Below are 21,465 nucleotides of genomic sequence, written 5' to 3'. Positions count from 1 at the left end.
CCGTCCCACGCATCCCATGCCACTGCAGCGTGCTCTCACAGCCTTGAATGCCCCTGTCCTCCAGGTGCCCCTACAGCTCCTTTTGGACTGGTCTCGGAGGCACAGGTTTATTGACTCCCTGGCAGTTTGCTCAGCATGTTCATTACGCCCTGTACAAACGAACTGCTCTTAAATTCTTGTTTCCACTTCCCTACTGCAGGACCAGACTAAATCCAGGCTGCCTCCTCTGGGAGCACTGATCCATTTTGTTCCCTTTCTTCCCGTTGTAAGTCAAAATCGGTGTTGGTTTTAGCGTGCACCTCTTTGGCTCACTGCCTTCTTTGTCTCTGCTTTTCCAATCCCACACAGATTTTCGTACAGCCGAGTTCTGTCCCAGACTGTCTGTTCCGCAGTAGCTGAGTGCACTTCTACTGCGTGGGACGATGGTGCAGGGCTCTGCCAGTAGCTGGGCAGCCCAAGAAATGCCAGCAGCAGGGCAAGTGACTTGTGTGTGTGGCATTTAGGACTCTGTGAGAGGGTGGAGAATCTGCTGTGGGACAGAAAGAAAGTCCCCTGTAGTCTGTTATGGAAAAGCTGGGTTAGAAATTTATTGCTGTTGTGGGCAGTGGCGAGCTCTGCAGGCTCCAGGCACAGTCCTCAGGCAGGTAGGCCCTTCCCGTGCTGGTCTGAGCAGGGCATCGCGGGGGCACATGGAGCTCCATCGATCCCAGTGGGATTCAAGCACATGCTTTGTTAAAGTGCATCCTAACTGAATCATTTTTTCCTAAGCAGACAGATAGCTTGAGGAGTCTCAGACTAGCTCCCACAGGGCACAAATGGCATCACCCCTGGTGGGGCTCTGCCCTGCACTTGTTTGAGCTTGAACTCTCTTCCACTGGGTTCAAAAAATAGGTCTCTTTTAAAAAGTTTTTTATTTATTTATTTTTTTACCAAAGGCATTCATTAAAACAGAGATAAATTAGCCAAGGTTTGAATACTTTGATTCAGTGATACACTGTGAGAATGAGATTTATTCTGTCTGGTCAAATGTTTGCTGAAAAGTCATAAAAAATGTCCAACCAGACCCTCTAGATTTAGAATCTTATTTGATTTCAAAGGGAAAGTATAACCTTTCATTTCCTGGTGTGATTTTTATTAAACCTCTGCCTATTTTATTTGTCAGACCACATATAAATTTGCTACCACTTGTGTTTCCATATCAAGTACGTATAGGATTGGTAAGCAGCCTATAAGTCAAGCTGCTATTTCTTGAAATTCATTTTAATCCATAAAATTGCTAATTAAAGCTGCTTCTCGATACCCAAAAATTAAGTTAACAGTAATTAATGTAGCCAGCCTGGAACCTTAGGAAGCTACTGCCAGCAAGTGTCTTTTGGTGCACACAAGAGGATGCAGTTTGATTGTTGGCACCAACAAACAGGTTGGGAATTGTAAACATGGTAATTAGCAGCAAGTTTCTGGATCTCAACTTGCCAGACTGGCGGTCTGATTCTTGGAGTAGCTGTCGCATGGGAGGAAGGAAAAACAAAGTAAGGGAATTAGAGCAACCTTGCATTGCTCCGCCAACATATGCCACTGGACCAGTGTTTTTCTTGGCAAAGATTGCTGACAAGCAGTTTAAAAGCAGCGTTGCAGCCCTACCGCAAACTGTGAACCTCACTGCAGGCATCAACCAAGCAACTGTCCCTGGCTCTTCTGCTGCAACTCTAAATGTTGTTCCATGGAAGGGGACTATAGAGTCGAAGGTTTCACTGCTCCATCTTTACGATGGGGCACAGTGTTGATAAGGTTATCAGCAATAACGGGATTAAAAGTTAAAATCCAGTTTTTGCACTAATCCTAGAGTATGCTATTGTTGAGCTATCAAAGATTAAGGTTATAGTAACCTTATTAACCCTTGGTGTAGTGTAAATAAAAAGGAAATGTCAGCCCTAATTCCACCATGAAATTAAATCTTCACTTCTCTGAACGATGATTCAAACACAGCTTACCCCAGCCAAAATGTGTTATGAAAATTCTGAACTTACATGGATTTAAGAAATACCATCTGAGACATGACGGGATAGAGGGACAATAAAATGTGTGGTTTGTTTTGTTTAAAATTAAAAAATACTGTTCATCCAGCTTGTGTGTCTGCTAGAGCTATGGCTAAAGCCAGCAGAGCATGCAAAGAAAAAAGCAGGGACCAAGTCCTCAGCTGGTGCAAACCCCTGTGATGCAATGAACACAGCTCTGCAGTCTGCAGCAGCTCAGGTCAGATCAATTCATGGTGTGCTGGGCAGCAGCCATGATGGCCTCCTTGTTCCTGTCCCCATCCCTTGCTTGCTGGGTACTCTGTGGTCTCAGTTATTGCTGCCCCAGTGCCATGAACTGGGCACCCCAATATGAGAGCTTGAACTGACCGTTGCTCCACCAGCACTTTGAGTGACAGGGATGAGGTGCTAAAAACCAACATATGTCAGAAATTAAATGACTGCTGAGCCTTCTAGCAAAGCAGAGCCAGGTGATGGTGTAATTGGCACAGGTTTTATTGGCTAAGCTGATTTACACTGGGCAGGAGTTGATTCTCCCTGTGGTGAGCATGTGTCCCCCACCTGTGCTGGGTACTGTCCCTCTTCTCTCCTTCTAGGAGCAGCCATGTCCTTGGGGGGGGGGTTGAGACCCCTGCCTGGGGCTCCTCCCTTTCTGCACAGAGGGAAGGATAGACTAACCAGCCAGGCTTTGCTCGATGGCAAGGGGAAATGGCACAGGTAAACATGTATTTCCTTGTGGGGAGCAGAGGTGTATTGTGTGACCCCCCCACCTTTATTTATTGATTGATTGATTGGGAGGAAAAATAAGGTGGTAATACAATGGGATGACTCAGAACCACTCTCTCTTTTCATATTTTTTTTTCATCCTTGCCTTGTCAAAATGTTGTAAAAATTAAATAACTCAAGCATTTACTTCAAACCTTTAGCAGAGAGATAATTAAGAATTAAGGTATTGCCTATAGTAAGAGGTGAGCTCTCCAGAGAGCAGGAGGCATTGCAAGAGAGAAGAGATGGCTTTGGCAAGTCCATGCCTGCTAATGGCATCTGCATCCCTGAGGATGTGCCAGCCCTGCAGAGCGGTGGGGCTGAGGCATTGGCAGCAACTGCTGCCTCCCCCTGTCCTCGGCCGCCCTGGTGAAACTGGGTCATGAAACTTAGGACGTTGGTTTCCCCACTCACTGAACCCCGTACTTTGGTGTGTGCTCTTACATCTCTGGTTCATGTCAGCTCAGGGGCCGGGGGGCCCTGGAGTGGCTCCCCGCCTGCTGCTGCAACTGCTGCCTCAGACCTTGTGTGCATAGTGGCTGGCTTGGGCTCTTTGGCCTTTCTGCAGTTCCTGCCGTAGTGTAGGAATAGACGTTGTGCCCGTGGGGTTATTTAGAAACATTACTGGTTTCCAGTGCTGGCATAATGCTTCCTTCTAGGTAGTATCCCTTTTCTGGACAATTTCCCAGCAAAATAGTAAATGGCAACTGCAGAACAGTAAAAGCAATGGTGTGTTTGTTTGACTGATGTTACAGAGCCTGCAGCTCAAAGGCAGTAAGGCTCCGTGGTGTGTGGCAGATTCCTTTCCTCACTTCCCTACACTGGAAGAGCCGCCTTAGGTTCAGCTTAAGCCTTAAGCTGCGGGTCAGCCTCGGGGAGGGGTTGGCATCCTCAAGGCCCCGCGTGCCCACAGCCATTGCCTCTCACGGGGCTCAGGCCAGCAGCTCTCGGTGGGTGCGAGCCCCCCAACTGCAGCAGAGGACACCATGGTGCCCACGCAGGTCTCAGGCCTGCTGCTTGCGGCGGGGCAAGGCCCCTGCCAGAGCTGTGCCTCCCTCTTCCACCTCAGCTGTCACTGCGTGGCAGCTTCTTTGGGGGCGAGCTGCCTGCACTGTGACTGCTTCGATGTGTGCTTTGCCTCAGAAAGAGGGGGAAAAACACTCAGGGCCCACCCAGGTGGGGTCTTAGCTTCTGGCTGGACCACTGCTGCCACAGGTTGCCTTAGTTATTGGTACGCACAGTGTCACTGCCCTGTCTCGTGCCCGGTCCCCACTCCTGGCCCTGCACCTTGCTTGGTGCCCAGGTAGCAGGGTGCTGCAGGGCCTGTCCTCCACAGCCCTGCCTGCGCAGGCGCTCTGGGTGGGGGGAACAGTGAAACCAGAAATGGGCACAGCAGTGACAGCGTTTTGGTGGCCAGCACAGATGAGGGGCAGCCTCGCTCAGGGCTGCAGCATAGGGTGAGCGCTGGCTGGCACAGCTCTGAGGGCTCAGCAAGCCTGGGCTTCAGAGTAGGCTTAAAAACAGGCAAGAGTAGCGCAAGTATTAGAATATGAATATGCCTTGCTAAACTGACATGGTGAGCGTGGTCTGATTCTCCTCAGTACCTACATCTTCTGGTATTTCAACATACCCCTATGTAGAAAACAAAATCGCGTGCTGATTTATTTGACCTCCTATTATTTCGTGTGGACAGCTTAGAGGAAGAATGGTAATAAAGCTGTTTCTCTTCCTTTTACAATGAAAAACCAGGGCGCCATCCATGCAGCAAAGTCTGTCACCAAGTAACGAGCCTGGAGCGGCAGCGCTCGGTGGGCTGAAATCCTACGCGCTTCGGTGGGAGTTTTGCCTGGCTGTCCTTGCGGAGGCGGCTGCTGCGCTGCGCAGGACACGTGAGCAGCGGCTCCTGTTTTTTAATGTGTCAGAGCATAGCTTGCTCATCCCTACAGTGCCGGGGCTGAAAAACACTGTCAAAATGCAAATGCAAGAGCTGACTGAAATCCAGTTGAGTATGTGATCTGGATACTTCGAACTTAGGCATTGTGATTGATAAAGGATTTAAAATGTAACTCTTAGCTTTAAAAAAAAAGAAAAAAAGACGCTCCATTGATGTTATGGGATTTCAACGTGTTTGTGTTGAGGATAAGTGCTGTGCTTTGCAGTGAGCGTGCACCCACACGTGTGGGGCCGTGCCGCTGCCCACGCAGGACAGGAGGCCGGCAGCGTGGCGGCAGTGACCGAGTCCAGCCGGCAGCACCAGGTGCATTGCCAGCTCCCCGGGGGCCGTGTGGTGGCTGTGGGCAGGGACAGGCTGGTGCTAGGGAAGGGTGCTTTCTTAGCTACGCCTCCTGGGCTTCAAACTGATTTCACAGACCCATTATTTCCCTATTTTCTTTTCTTGTGTGAACTGGAGGGGGGAGTAAGTGGCTCTGCTGTTGAAGGAGAAGCTGTTGGCAGGGCGGAGCTCTGTGCATGGTGCTGAGCACCAGGTGTATGGTGAGCTGAAGAAGCTCACACAGGTGCCCACGGGACTTCTTTCATCATAACCACGGGGCCAGGTGGCATCTCCTGGGAGCAGGACACCAGAGAGTACAGGGAGCTTCAGCAGTCAGGGGTGGTAGATTGCTGTAATGAGCAGATACACCCTAATCCCCCTGAAAAATATTAGGAAAAAAAACCCCACATGATCAAAGCCTAATGTTGGGCTGAAAATATGGCTAGCTAGCTTTCCCCTGTCCTGGGGAACTACAGAATATGAAGCCACAGCTTCAGCTCATGGCCAGTGCTGGCTCCTGCAAGGCAGGTGTGCTGTTGTGAAGAGCCCCCAGGTCAGCACGGCTCCTCCCTGCCTGAGGAAGGGATGCATCTCAGCGGTGTGATCAGCACCCTGCGCTGCTGACTTTGGGTTTTTCTCTTGCAGAAAGCACAGGGTTGTTACAGAGGATTTAAATGGAAGAATGCTGAGGAAGCCAGTGAAGAGTTTTAAGTGGTAAATGTTTATATTCATAATTTAAATCCAGTGTTTTTTTTTGCATTATTTTTTTTTTTTTTTTCCTCAGAAATTTAGTATCAACTTTAAAATCTGAGAGTGTGAAGTCACTGGGAAACATAAAAGAGAAGGCTCTTGCTTAAAGAATTTGCAGGTTGAGCACCCATCTCACAGACCTGTCAACATTTCTGTTGATGGATTCCCAGATAGTGCTGAAAGAGCTACTCCAAAGCTCTAGAAATCTGATTATTATTTCCAGAGGATAGATCTATACAACAATGTAAGCCTGATATTCACAAAACAAAAGCTGTTTGTCACACAGAATAAATCCCTGCAGTTCAGTCCCTACTCTTGGTTAACTCACTCCCTTAACAAGAAGTTGGAGATGCCAGATTGGCAAGTGGGTGGAGGGAATTGTTCTGGTGAGCCAAGAAATTTGTGTTTTCCCTCTGTTCTGATCCCCCAGTGTAACCCAAGCACACCCTGTGCCTGCAGGCAAGATTCAAGCCTCCAACACCTGAGTATTCCTGCCGAATGACATGGCATAAGATCAGGGAAAAACCTGTTTACTACAGCATGGTCTAGTTTTCAGATCAAAACAGATTGCTGTACATTGGGTGTGAAACTTCCTAATGTTTTAGTAATGATTCTGGAAACTGTATGACTGACAGTGCTGTGCAAAGCACTGTCTGAGGTTATGTAAATCCCTAAAAAGAAATCTAACCCCAAATCCTAATTGTGTAGCTGAGTGCTGTGAAGCCTAGGCAGTGCCAGATTTTAAAGCTATCCTGGTACCTTACATAAATACACATACATACTCATAGGAACTGTGTCCTAAAGAGCTCTTTAGCTCTCCAGGCACTTTGGTAGGAAGTGCTGTGACAGGCTGGTGGTGCTGCATGGAGTGCTGCTGCTGCTCCTGGTTTCGCTGGCAAGAGCCAGGTCCCCATGCCCTCTGAGCACAGCCAGAGCTGCGGCTCTCAGGTACATCCCTGGCAGAGAAACGAAGCTGCTTCCAGCTCTGGTGCTCACTAAGAGGGAAAAGAGACCCTTCCCCATGCTTCCTTGTGCAGGAACAATTACCACACGTTTAGAAATTCTGCCCGGATGCTGCAGCCCTAGCTATGAATCTCTAAATATATTTTAAATTTATTAGCGTCATGCTGCTTCTGACACAAAGGATGTGAGGGACAAAGAGCAGCAGCTCCTGTGCTTGAAGGAAGCACATAAAAACCTGCCAGCACACTCGTAATTTCATGCTTCTAAATGTTGTTATCCAGACGCCATTGTACCTGCGACTAGTCTGCTTGCGTTAACTCTGAGATGTAAAATACTCCCCAGTATTAAAAACACGATAGTAGTGCAGGTGGCTAAAGTGCATCTAATGTTTCTGTGAGCACTCCTGTTAGCTCTTATTGCCTTGTCCTTCACGTGACTTAAGACATAAAATTGAGTCTGCAGCATTAAAAATGTTCAGAAAGATGCGCTTTAGTAAATAATGTCTCCATTTTCAGTGTTTGAATGGGTATGTGAAGTGAAGGGGACCGAGAAAAGTCCATGTGACAGAGATCAGCGATAGAGATCTTTATGACTAATTTTTGCAGAATTGCCCAAGGATTACTGGCAAAATGTTTATCATGTCCCCCAGGCTTCTCAAACTGTCTCAACTGCATAGAAATAGTGGGACCTTCCAGTTTTGATCTGAAGTAAATTGAATTTTTTTTTTTTTTTTTTTTTTGACAGATTTTGAATCAGGGTCTTGAAGAACCCATGACATTTTTCAAACAGAATACTTGCTATATTCTTTTTGTTGTCGTGGCCCATCTCAGGCTAGGCAAGGAGTCAGTGCTAAATCAGCATTTCCCACCTTGCCCCTCGTGGAGGGAGCAGAGAGGGGCCGGGCACATGAGCAGAGGGAAGCAGCGTTAGGAGGAAGAAATCACAGGAGGAAGTGACAGGAAATAGCAGAGGAAGGGAAGAGAGAGGAAAAAGCATAAAAGAGAGATTCAAATAGAGATAAGGGAATGAAAATGAGAGGAGGGGAGAGAAGAAAAAAGAAAATGGAAGGAAGGAGTGGATAAAGAAGACTGATCTCAATAATTCTCAATCATTATCTTTCAGTCTGCTCCTCAGGTGGGAGCACAGTGTGATTTGGAGCCCCCCAGTGCTGCCTTCAGTAGCTGTTCTCCATTTTAGCTTGGCCAGAGAAGGGGCTCACACAGGTCGGCCGTGTCCAGGGCAGCCCCATGAGCTGCTGGCTCCGTCTGGTGCTCGGCCACCTCCAGCTGCCTGAGATCTGTGAGGAACAGCAGCGAGCACCGGATCCTGGTTAAATCTCAGCAGGTTTATCGCTTATAAAACCATCACAAAAGATGAAGTAATGTCCTGTCTGGACACATACTGGGCTCCAGGTCCTCCTTTTTTTTTTTTTTTTTTTCTTTTTTTTTTTTTTGTTCTGTTGTAAAAGGAGAGTTATCTGATGTTTTTTATCTGTTTGTTAATGTCAAAAAACAGTTATTGTGATTTAGAGAAGCTAAGGGTTTAAAATAAAATATGCATTCAGTGCTTTCAAACAAAGATTTGGTGACCATCAGGTTACTCAAATGTGTGCAGTTTTATCAAAGCCCGAAGTTTTTCTTTTAAGGTGTTTGTAGAATATCTCTTATCTTATTGTGCCCTCTTACAATTACAGATGGAACGATGAAAACACATATTCCCATGCAATTGCTTGCTGCTGCCTTATAAAAAGCCAAAGCATAAATCAACTTCAATATGGAGTAAACTAATAGCATCATTGTGAAAGATTAACCTGAAGAGTTTTGCCCTACTACTGAAAATGAAAGCAGACCTCAGCTGATGAGAGTAAGCCTCTATAACGAGAGGTTTAAGATGAGATGTGAAGGTGTCTGACTTGGCTTTCCCAGCCTGCTGAGAATGAATTTTGGAATTGGGCTGGACAAGAGTTAAGAGCACATCTTCCATGTACCTTTGGCTTGTATTTTGGAGAGGCCGATATGCTGTCCTGGGGTCATCTGAAACATCAGCTGCCCTAACAGAGAAGAGCTGACTGGTGATAAATGCACTGATCCTATTTATGCGTCGCTTTCCAACTCATCAAAGCAATTTTAAAATCAATATGTTACGTTTAACAGGGAGGCCATGCATTTCTCTCTGGGCAGGAATAACACGCCGAATCTACAAAGGGAGAATTAACCTTCCAGGTGCAGCGTTTGGTACAAACCACAGAGTATAAAGAATATTCCAGGAAAGCCATAAAGGGAGATGTCGCAAAGATGGCTTCTGGGATGTTAAAAATACAGCCATGCTTGTGAGCTGGAGTGCAGTGGCTGAACCTGGGCAATGCTGTGCGCAGGGCAGGAGACACCCGCGGCTGTCAGGAGTGCCGTGCCGAGTCCCGAGCAGCTCCTGCCATTGTAACGTGTAACGAGGCCAGGGGACAGCTTTGTGCAGCATCCGTAACATAGTGCAGCTGATGTATGTAAAGATGTCTGAGAGAGAGAAGGCAGGTCTGCCAGCAGTGCTGTTGATACCAGTGATCTGTCTGGGCTGGGGGCTGCAGGCTGGAGTGCAGGGCTGCAGGATCAAGCTGCTGTGTTTTGAATGGGTTTGAGCCGTTCCTAAATAAAGCTTCATTAGTTAGGGTGGCACCGCTCTGTCTGCTTCCTACTGAGCAGCAGGAAGACAAAGAGAGCATCTACAATCGTAATAGTTTAACACAAATTGATTTAAAGCCTGGAATAATAGGAGGCTTAGAGAGCCTGGATGAGAGATGGTGTTGGGCAGAAAGAGGTGGGAATGAAGAGGAACAAAGCCCAACCAGCTGCAGACGAAGGAGTGAGTCCTCTTTCCATCTGTTGGTTGAAGCACCACATCTGCAAACAGGTGTGGATGTTCACAATGCATCTAGGAAACCGTTCTCCTTGACTTTGTGACTTGTTCGTAGTGCCTTGCCCTCAGCCCCAGGCAGACTGGCTGCCTGGCCCTGGGCAAATGGGCACCCAGGGTCATTACACAGATTCTGCTGTACTGTGTGCTCTGGTGAAAGGCTTGCATATGGCTTCCAGCTTTCAGAGATTTCTGGTCTGTCCAAAATACTTAGGACTGCAGCATCTTAGACCTGTGCATGTCTTTTTGTCCTTTTTTTTTTTTTTTTTTTTTTTTTTTTTATTGCTGAATATGGAGAAGTTTGGCTTTTATGATGTGTCTATGTATACGATTTTAGTAGCTTGGATTGCTTTTATATATTTATTGTGAAAACAGCTGCTTAAAAATTGATTATTGATCATAGGAAGACACTACATTTTTTTTAATCTTCAGAGGCAGAATTACAAATTAAGTGATATAAAGTATTTTAGTTACAGGCATTTTATTAAAAACACTTCATCTAGCATTTACAGAAAGGGAATACATTGTGTTTCATTATGTGAGAATGAAAAACAGAAAAACATGGTGGGACTCAGCCCTTGTCACTCAGTAACTGCACTGATGTTAATACGACAAGATTAGATTCTTCCCAAATTGCACAAAACACTGAAAGATTCAAAAGCAGGGGTTTGGAGAGCTGCAGAATTCTAGTTGCAGTGGATAAACTATCTGCAGGAGTTGCAATCCGTTTGCATGCACACACAATGCATTCTAGTTTTCTACTGAAAATTTATGACTAGTCATGTATGCCACATATAGCACGTCTGATCATGTATGTAAATGTATGTATATTTACACAGCAACGTGTATGCACATGTATGTAGTATGTATGTACATACACACCCTGTGTCGTGTTCTGAAAATCCAAAGCTGCGTTAGGCCGTGCAGCAGGTGCCATTTCGGTGCGTGAGGAGCGGTGCCTGTCCCAGCCTCCCTGAGGGGCTGCTCGGCACAAGGCTCTGCCAGGCCCTGGGCATGGGGAGCTGCAGCAGAGGCTCCCTCCCTTTATTTCTTGTGACCCGGTGCCTGAATATGGGGGCTGCTGGCGTGCTCTGGAGTAGCGGCTGTGCCAGCTGTGTGGGGTAGGGATGTGAGGCTGGCAGGCCCAGCCTTGTGAGTCAGGTAGAAGAGAGGCCTTCAGCACGGGGTCTGCACTCCCTGTCAGTGCTGGGGCTGAGCAGGAAACTGGTTCCTCCCTGGGTGAAGCTGACGAAAGAGACACGATGTGCTCCAGGAGGCCGGTGGGGCTGTAGGAATGCCAGACGCCTTTGTTGTTAACCTGCTCTCCTTAAGCTGGCTCAGGAGCTGAATAGTTCAGCTGGGTAAATCCCATCCTTTCAAAAGGCAGCAGAAATGCCACCATTACGATGTTCTGGTGAAGCAAAATATTTTTGTTTGCTGCAAAGGTTTAATTCGTGTGCAGCCATGCTTCCCCCTCAGGATGTCAGAGAGGCTGTGCTAGTGCCGTGCTGCCTGCCTCGCCCCATGACAAAGTGCTCCCACGGCAGAAGTCACCTTCTGCGCTCAGCCGAGCTCGACTGGAGCTGTCCCTGTGGCTGTGGCGCCGAGGGACTCTGAAGGCAGTTGCAGGTGCAGCACCACGGCGCCGTATTTCAAGATCATAAAAACTCCTCGGATAAATGGGGGGAGCGGGGCTTTCTGCCGCAGCACGTTGGGGGCGCGCGAGCCAGTCTGTCATTGTGCGAAGGCAGCAGATGCAGGCGGTGCTCGGAGGAAATGGTTCATGACCCGCTGATGCTTCCCGAGGGATGCAGCCAGGAAACAAAGAGGCGCTGGGGGCTCCTGGGGTGGGAGCAGCACTGAGGGGAGGGCGAGGGAAGCAGCAGGAGAGGACAATGGGAAGAGCAAGCAGGAAGGCAGAGTCCAAGCAGAGAAGCTGTTTTTGCTGCAAGCTGCATGGCTGGACACAGTGCTCTGGATGCTGGGTGGGATGCTCACTGCACAAGCTTATTGAAGGTGATCCCCAGGAAAGCATGCATCGATGGGGTGCTGCCAGAGAATTTTAGTCCATGTGCAACCCACGCTTGGGTAAATCCTCAGGTGTGTCCCTGTCCTCAGCTGCTGTCACAGCTGTGGAGGGAACACGTGGTGGTGGTGGACCAGAGGCAGAGTGGCCCCTTGGCTGCCCCCACCTCTGCACCCATCCCGCAGCTGTCACATGGGCAGACGTGGCCATGCCAGTGTGTAGGTGAAAGCAAACCCTATGCAGCCACGGGCCACAGCATGTCACCCCACTACCAGCCCTGTGCTTCCCGCTTCAGGGCTCATTTGTTGGCTCTTTTGCTCCAGCTGGGTGTTTGGCCCCATTGTGTTCGCATCAGACAAATCCAGCCCAGCTGTGCTGGTGCAAAGGAGCAAATAGTTTCAGACAACAACCATAGGATTTAACAAATGAAGACAAAAATGCTGCTAACAAGCCTCATTGATGGTGACATTATTTGCAAATAACACTTGGAGATTAAAAGAAAAAAAGTGAAATAAAGCAGCTTTTCTCTGAATGTGCCTGCACTAAAGCCTCTCCCCTTGCTCTGTCCCCACACAAAGCTGTGGCTGTGTGGGGCTCTGCTGGGGCCTGGGCTGCCCCTACGAGTAGGGTGAGCCCAGTGGAAGAGGGACAGCGAGGGCTGTGCTGCTGTGGTGCCAGGCAGGGCTCACCCCACAGCAAGGGTGGGTCCCCAGCCCTTTGGCTTGAGCATGTGTTGGAGCATGTGTGTGCGCTGAGCCTGGGATGCATCGCTGTGGTGCTGCGTCTTCTCATGGGTAGTCACGGCGTTCCCTGCTGTCCTGTGACTTGCAATACCTATTTTATTATTTACACAAACTCATGTTCTTGCTGTCCTTGGGGAATTTCACCCAAGTAAGCGCTGAGCTACTTCACCTCCCTGTGAATCCATAAACACAAACACCTTGGATGTAGTTTTTCTGCTACTGTGGTCTCTATTATTCACTTTGGCAAGGTCCTTTTTAAAGAAGCTAATAAACCTGTCACGACAAGTCCATCAAATCTCAGCAGGATGCTTCTTTCACTTCTGAGATTCCTTTCATAACCAGCCTGCATGCTGGCACCATTCGTTAGGAGCATCCGGCCAGCTTTGTTCTTTAGCATTATTGTGCACTGCTTTTTTTTCATGGTACCTGAAGCTCATAAGACAACTATCGGTTTGCCTCCTGATGGGGGAGAAGGCATTTGTATTGTGTTTCATGTATCGTGTCTCTGAAAAGGACTAGAAAACATAAGCACAGTAACTTGTGGGTTTTCTGTCTTAGAGAATTAGGATGTCTTTGCATTACTGAGCAGGCAAACATTGAGCAGCGCTTGATCAATAGGAGGCATTGCCAGAGGTCTGGTGTAGTCTACAGCAGCCAGCGGTAAGCGTTGCTATAGGCTATGGAACTAGGAATGCAAAATGTCGAATGGCAGTAATAATTCATGCATCCTGGGACATATAAAACCAACAGTATGTCAATAGCTGTGGCATGCTCTGCAGAAAATATGCAGGATTTAGATGTCGCAGGAGCCCGTGCTTTACTTTAAACCACACTTTCCTTGGTGAAATATAGACTTTCCCTATTTGTTAAAAGCATTTATTTTCAGTTTAATGTCGCTGCTTTTCTATTAAGATTCTAAGGGATGTGCAGCTCAAAAGGGGTCCCGAGATCCAGAGATTCGTAAAGCAAAATACATGTATTTATTGAAGAAAAACACATAAAAGGCTTGTAAAACAGGGTGCAATAGTATTTGAAATTCATGGACCATTTCGGCATTCATAAAAGCATATATGGTTCTCATGTTGGCTTCACTGGGGATTGGACTTTGCCGGCTGGGTTACCCAGGAGATATCTGTCATTCTCTTAAAGTGAAGCTCATTACAACCACTTTGTATTTTACTTGGAAAGTGAAATATCTTGTGAAATAAGTGAGAACTTCTCCAGTATTCATCCTCCCCAAAATACTTCAGAATAATTAATATTGCTCGTCTCTTGTGGAAAGATACTAAAGAGGGTGAATTATTGCGTCTGGGAGGCTATGGTAGACATCAGAATAAAGACTGCATCTATCTGATACTGGGTCTCCTCTGTGCCACTGCTGCTTGGGAACATAGACGTGATGAGTGCTGTTTTACCTGCTAAGGCTCCCACAAAAATTCTTCAGATGAAACTTTAATGAGAAAAGGGGGAAAAAAAAATGTTCAAGCAGACCCTTTCTAATGCTTTCAGCTGTGTGCTCTTGTGCACCCTAGCTGCGTGTTGCCAGGCCTCAATTTCTCTAAATCTGCCTGGAAGTAGAAAGGCAAAACAGAGAAGTTGCTTGTCACTCATGATTATATGAATATGGGCCTTAACATACAGGTAATACTTCTAAAAGAATTTAAAATATTAACCAAAAAAAAAAAAAAAAGGCAAGAAAGGAATCACAAAGGAACCCACCATGCATTATTTAAATCTTCTCTCGAGCTGAGGGCTGAAACGCATCCGCATCGTCTGCTCTTCCAAGTGACAACGATCCCTCCGCTGGAGGGCTGGGGGTCCTGGCTCCCAGTTGTCTTCTCTGCAATATATATTTTTTAAAGTGCAGATTCAAACAATAATTAATCATATATAATGTCTATGTTTTGAAGAATGCAAAGTGATTTAAGTGCAGTGGTCTATATCTATATAAATAGGCACTAATAGATATTTTAGCACATCTTGCTGAAACAGATGTTAAATGAAAAATAAAAATAAAATTAAGCCTGCTAACTCTCTGAGACATATGAAAGGGATGTCTTTGTTCCGAGCAGAGCGAGTTGGCTCGTTCTGCTCCTTCGGCTTGGTTCGAGGAGGATGTGTTTTGCAGTCCTCCCATGATACTTGGCAAATTTAAAGCTGTCACTGTTGATCCTGCTTCTCTTTGTATTAAAAGAATGTCTGTGGTGTTTATATTATGGGGGAAAATGCTATTTCTACTGATTGTATTTTCATTGTCTCTTTTCTTATGACTGTAATGTTTGCCAGCAGCTGAGGGGCCACTTTGATGCTTGCTCTGATGCCATGGTTTATTGTGTAGCACAGTTGAGCCTAGGGTTTTCCTTTCTAATCGGAGCTGACATACTGGGTAAAAAATAAAGCTTTTATTTAATTATGGTTATCTCATAGAGTCTGCGTTTGTTATAGCTGATAGGGTGCTGGAAACCAAAGTTTGTAAATACCTACGTATGTTCTGGTTTGTTTCTAATCCCAGCAATGTTTTGCCTGCTTCTGTTCCTCACCCTGACCATGCACATGAGCAGGCTTGCAAACCTGTTTGTGGAGTGAAGATAGCAGGAATATGTGCATGCTACAGCCTCCGCCTTCTTCACTGCTCCTGCTTAAAGGGATTAGCATCCAGTGAAGGAAAACGAATGAACCTTGTTTCAGGAATTCACTCAGGGAAGGGAGTAGCCAAAATAAGCAGAGCCTTGGTGCTGGCGGCAGAGACAGAAGCAGCTTATCTGGGTTCAGGTGTGTGGTGTGATGCCCGCCTCTGCCTTGCTGCTGCAAGATGTGTGTGGGTTCGCCCTGGGTGCTGGTGTGTGTGGTCTGACCCTCTGGTACCCACAGAAAGACGGTTGCTGGCCCCCTTCCCCACCCCTCTGCTGAGCCCATGCTGAATGTCCTTGTGGTGATGCCAGGCAGAATTTGAGCAATATCCACTTGAACGTAGCTATTCCTTTTCTTCCTGTGTCTCATGTTTATTTGCAAGCTGATGAGAAACCGTTCTGTCTCCATTTTGCAGATGGAAAAGGAGGGACTTTGAGAGGCTGTGTGATTTGTCTGGGATGATGCAGCAAATCAATGGGGGGGAAAAAAAAAAAAAGAAAAAGGATCAGGCCACTCCATGCAATTTAGGGGTGCCTTTAACTGCCCCAGGGGCTTCCTAGGGGGAGGTATTCCAGTCCCCAAAGAGACAGCTTCCCTCAAAGGAGTGTTCCTCCATTATTTCTGTCAGAGTATTGCTGCTAACAGTGGAGAAATGCAAAATGTATTATTCATCTCTCCTACTTATAAAATCAATACCTATGAAAATACAAATACAATTTAAATCAAAGGGCGCTTGTTCAGTGCAGATCCTACTAATTAGGCATGATTTCCCAACAATTTCTTAAATTATTTATCCAAAAGATGGGTAGCAGGCACTTTCTGTGCCCCAGAGTGAATATTATAAACCTCTTGTCATGATACAGCAAATGTGAAATGTGCTGCAATGCAATATGATTTGTAACCCCGATGAACTAATGCAATATCAATAGACATCAATCTGTGGAAAAAATCTGTCTCGTTATAACATCTAACGAGATACGTTGAAAGCCAATAACCTTGTGAAATGGACATGCCTTGGTGAAGGATACAGATTGTGCTGCTAGGAATCAATTAAGACTGTAATACCCACCTGTGATGGAAGTTACTGAGCCACCACCACCAAAAAAGAGGTTTACATCATGCACAGACATCCATCATGAAAGCAGCTCCTTCTTGGCTGGCGGCTGGCTCTCTGAGCAACTCCACTGTCATATTTAGGCCTTTTTTTCTCATGCTGGCATTGCATATTCTAGTTCCAGAGTCAACATCTAAGCAATATTTCTCCCATATCTAGTTAAGGACAATTTTAAACAATGCAAAGAGAAGAACAAATGGTTTTGAAGAATTTTTGTGTACAAACTAGGAGGCAGATCTCCTGTAAAATGAAGGGTCTACAGTTGCTAGTCAATAACGTAGACCAATGCTCCGCAATTTTTAATCATAAGGACTTTTTTTAGGCAACCCCTTTGGGTATTTATTTTCAAATATAAACTCTCATTCGTATAGTAGGTCTTAAAAATTCAATCTTGCAAGCCACCCAGCAACTGAAAATCCTTAATTGCATTACATAAATGTATCTGCTCACCAAGTTGTTTTCTGTCAATGATTGAAAAGAAGTCTGAAATATTAGGCATTACAATTCAGATCTTAAACCTCTCCTCAGCACCTTCCTCTACAGCCATTGTAGCGACCAGGCTGCTGAAAAAGGCAACAGGATCTTGAGCAAAAAGCTGGAGTCGTCCAAAGTGCCAGCACATTTCAGTTACTGCAGCAGCCTGTGATCTTACTGCACCTTTGGCAGTACTTAGAGGGAAGCAAGGCAAAGCCTTAACTTGGGATTTCATGGCATTTTAAAGTACAAGTCAGAATTTTAATGGTATTTAAACCTTCCTTATTAGTAGTACAATAAGTGTCTTTCAGCTAGTGTTCAGCAAATTCCTTCCTGGTGGTCTGTAAAAGGCAGTTCTGAGAGTTACAGAGCTGGAGACTGAATGTGGGGTATGTGGCCAGCTCGGGAGTGGGTCGCTCTGCTTGATCTGATGGGAGGGCTTGGAGCATCTGAGGAAGTGCTGCATTAAGGCAGTGCTACTGCTTTCCTTACCATGGGCTGTTCAGGTAGTAGTGTTGCATGAATATGCTGGTTATGGAGGATTAGATCACCATCATTCAAATGTTCTTCTTGTGTTATTACTGCTTTTAATTAATGGAGATTTGGAAAGTATTTGTCTGGCAGGTGTGAGGAAAAAGGTTCTGTCCCAGAGTGTTTATATTAGGAATTCTAGGTACATCAAGTGAAGAGACAGTCCTATGATAATGTTTTGCACTTTCTCATCCCATTCTTATTTAAATTAGAACAAACTATCTGGAAGGAACATCAAACATTGCAACTACTGTTTAGTGGTATTTTCATTTTCTTGTCCTGCCTAATTTATTTCAGACATATTTAAAAAGTGTGTGTTTGTACATTAGCGACTGCAAAGGTTACCTAAATTAACACCACAGACTAATTTTGTTTTAAATGGAGGGAGGAGCACATCTGTTTCAAACAGCTTTGTAATATGCCTTTTGTGAGTTCAAAACACATATAGTAATGACCACTTAAGGGAGCTGCTACATGCACAACTACTTATTTGCAATAGTTTTAAGCAATGCAGCTATAAAACAGCACTAAAATTTTGGTGCATTGAAATAGGTTCCTCCTTTCCTCTCCCCTTGAAAATTCAGCCTATGTCACTGTTTAATGGATACACAAACATGAGTTTGTGTTCCTCCCCACGGCAGATGTGTTATTTGCTGTAGAACTGTTTGGATATATCTTTTATATTTTGTATTCATCTCCCTTAGAAAGAGGCATGAAATGTTTTGTAGTTGTAACTAACATTATTTTTCAGCCAGGAATTGTTATAATTATATAGCACTATAAATATAATTGAGATAACTCTCTAGATCATATCTCTGCATTGAATTTAGGGGTTAAAAGTGCTGCTGTTCATCACACCTGCTTAGGAAGGATATAGTTTGGAAATGATCACAAACATCATACCTCATGCAAGCCTAGATCAAATGGCTTACGTAAATAGAGAAATACGCCTTTTTCCATTGCTGTCCTTTCTACAGATAAGGATGTGTACAGCCTGCAGGTATCTACGGTGGGTAAACTGAAAGTAAACAGATAGAAATGTGTTCAACTGAGAAATTTCTAATGTAAACGGTTTTGCCTTAAAATGTGGAAGGATCAAAGAAATGCTTTGCAGAATAGATCCTCCATCTCAGGGAGGAGGCAGAGGACTGCAGTGGTACTGTCTGGCCTCTCTTGTAGTAGCGGGGGCTCGCCATCTGTAACGCACCTCTCCTGTGGCACAGGAAAGCGCTGTTAACATTCGTTTTTCAAAGGGAGAGCTGCGACATGGACAGAAATTAAGCAACCTGTCCATACACGTAAGGGAATTCTTTAAAAGAAAAGGATTTGGAGAAAGCTGTGTGAGGCTGGGGCTAACACCCTAAACCGTTAGCCAATCCTTGCAAAATTTATGTTGCCAAGTCTGTTGCCACTGAAATCTGAAAGCAAACATTAGCAGCCAAGAACATCATGCTAATTAATTGCCTCAGGAGGACACCATTTCCAAGATCTAATGAAAGATGGAATCCAGCTCCCATATGTCCCGCTTTATAGCCCAAGAAAATGTGCCTGTATTTTTTGTCGAAAGAGTGAGCAATGTCCAACCACACATCTCTCAGCTGAATGAAGCTAATCACCAGGCCCAGAGACAGAAATGGCCATTCATCAGCAACCAGACTGAAAAGCCAAACCAGGATCTGTCCCTGAAGAACCATTTTGATTTACCATGTTAAAGGCAGCTTCAGAAGGTGATTACTGAGCACCTCTCTGCTTCTGTGTTAGGAGAACAGTACCCAACACTGTGCATGTAGCTACTCTGCAACCTTGCCAGTTCATTTAAAATAACAATAAAAAGTTAAGAGTTAACATGTCATATTCTTGACAAAATACCGGAAAGAAAACAGAGGTCTCCATATCAATCAAGTCAACAGTATGTGCCAGCACTGCCTTGCTTGTTCTTGCTTGAACTTCAAATTGCTGTGAATCGGATGTTCGTACCAGGACACGTGTAGCTGCAGGGGAACAGTGAGGGCTGCAGAGAGAGGTGTCCTTATGGGAGCATGTCCATGTCTTGAATGTGGATATCCTGTCCTGGCATGGCTCTCAGATTTGATCTCTAGAGGCACATGGACTATATTACCACAGCAGTTCAGACGCAGATTCTCAGGGTCATCAGGGAGCCTCACACGGAGCGGACCGGGAGGCCCCATGCAAACCGGGAAGTGACAGGACTGTGGAGCAGGATTTGCCAGACATCAGCGTACACCCCAGGTCTTCATCCACCCAAACGCTGCTAGCATTTGTTAAATGGTCAATTTTTAGAAACGCTGAAAATTCTCACCTTCCTCCGTCATCCTTTATATATGATACATGTGGAACCGATGATCTGAAAAGAGTATCTCAACACCACGTTTAGTGGAAATGGGCACAGTGAAAGCAGGCACACATTGCACAGCAAAGTTTTTTCTTAAGTACTGAAGAAAATATATTTTATTCTGTGTTGGGATTAAAGAGAAAAAAAAGTCAAGGGTCAAGGTAAGTAATTGTAACACACCAGCCATTGTGCATTCCTTCACGATCTCTCTGGTTTGTAGAGAATAATGATATTTCTGAACTTCAACAACTTCCACACAGGAGGGCGCAGCATTTTGACAGGCCTCAGTAAAATGTTAAAATCATAAGGGTGGCCATTATGCAGCATGTGGGATAAAGTTAGACACAAGGTAGTTTTCTGAAATTGGGCTTTAACTTCACACTAGATTTTAGGTGACACAAAACTCCAAAGGCATTCCTGGTACTACTCCTTAAGGGATGAGATCAGCACTTATGGGTGCATGTTTTGATGACACAGCTCAGAAAATTGAAGTGATTTTTATTATGGAAGGATCAAGGTGATAAGAAGCATGTAATACATGAACAGCTCTCAGTCAGACAAGCCAAGAAAGGTCATAATCCATTATATTAATGTTATAAACGTTATCATAAATTGATAGCAGGATGGTAAACTGGTATTCTTGCACTTTTTGTTGTTGTTTTAAAGTGCTGCTGTTCTTAAACTTCACTCTGTCCTTGTAAGACAAGTTTAAATTTTCTCTCAGAATAAAGGACCTTAAAGATTTTCAACATAACGTAAGTAACATTTACATGGAGGTTAGAAAAGCTGTTGTATTTTTTTTTTATTATTATTTTTTACTTTTTAAAGTAACTGGCTGAAGTGTGTCAGCAGAATCCAAGACGCCGTGCACGGATGAGGGAGGAGAAACCAGCAATGCGATAATTCCAGGCTGTTTGGATGCTGTCCTCCATTACTTTATTTGAACCTTAGCCCCTTATTTTATAGGGCATCTATAAAGCAGGCAAGATTTATCACACTTTCAGAAGGTGTTCTGATGACAGTGACATTATGGGCCCTGCTCTCTAGAGCCAGCTGCTGTCCTACAGCTCCTAAATTCTCACTGCTGTTCACCAAAAAATCTGCACTGTGACTGTTGATCAGTCCATATCCTCATTTGTTGTGGTTACTTAGGATCCTTAGATCCTCTGGGATCTCCAATCATTTCTAGAGCCTAAGGGAGATAGATGTTTAGCTGGAGCAGCACACGCAGTGCAGCAGCAGCAACCACCTTCCCTTTTGGGTGTGGGTGCAGCAGAGGGGCCCTGGTATACAGGGGAGTGCCTTTGCTGGAGAATTTACCTGGGGACCTTCCTGGGGCCTTTCAGATATCCACAGGGATCTGAGCAATGCCCTTGGGAGGAGGCAGTCCAGCGGCTGTCAGCAGCACGTAGCTCCTGGAATTACCCCAGCTCTTCTCACCAGGGGCTGCAACAGCACAGTGCACCTGAGGAGGCTTTCTTCTCACCAGCACCACTGCCTGGGGAGCTGCATTCACTGCTGACCAGTTAAGGGCCAGGAGTAGATCGTTGCCACCTCACATAAATCTGTTCCCACCACAGGCTCCCAAGAGAGGGTGAGGGGTGACCTCTGAGCCCCTCCAAAACCAAAGCCTCATGTCCACGCTCGCTAACTTTACCCGTTCTACGAGGGAATTACATCCTGCTGGAGCATGGACACATCGGAGGAGAAGCAGCAGCCCAGCTAGCACCGGACAGCTTGGTTTCTGGCACCTGGGGGAGCGGTGTCACGAGCTCCAGAAATGAAAGGGAAACTGAAGGTGAGTTACCACTTCTTGTGTCCAAGGGGAACAGCAGGGTGAGTACTTCTGGAAAGTGCTGTGCTGTATTTACTGAGCGCATCAGACCAAAGCCATGGTTTTATG

At 45.6% G+C, this 21,465-nt stretch overlaps 2 long non-coding RNA genes across 4 annotated transcripts in view; both read left to right on the top strand.

The window, feature by feature from the left end:
- The window catches only part of LOC119717629 (uncharacterized), a 43,289-nt gene that overhangs the window by 13,139 nt on the left and 8,685 nt on the right, over positions 1-21,465 (top strand). For all 3 annotated transcript variants that reach the window (XR_011810948.1, XR_005267500.2, XR_005267501.2), the window contains one exon: positions 21,143-21,360. This is a non-coding gene — a long non-coding RNA (uncharacterized lncRNA). The remainder of the gene's footprint in view (positions 1-21,142; positions 21,361-21,465) is intronic.
- On the top strand, positions 2,289-9,460 carry LOC106016841 (uncharacterized). Its single transcript, XR_005267502.2, has 3 exons — positions 2,289-2,750; positions 5,716-5,784; positions 8,477-9,460. It is a non-coding gene; the product is annotated as an uncharacterized lncRNA (long non-coding RNA).

The sequence above is a fragment of the Anas platyrhynchos genome, chromosome 8 (assembly GCF_047663525.1).
Source record: "Anas platyrhynchos isolate ZD024472 breed Pekin duck chromosome 8, IASCAAS_PekinDuck_T2T, whole genome shotgun sequence".
In the NCBI taxonomy this organism is placed as follows: domain Eukaryota; kingdom Metazoa; phylum Chordata; class Aves; order Anseriformes; family Anatidae; genus Anas; species Anas platyrhynchos.
This window is presented reverse-complemented; position numbering and strand designations above follow the sequence as displayed.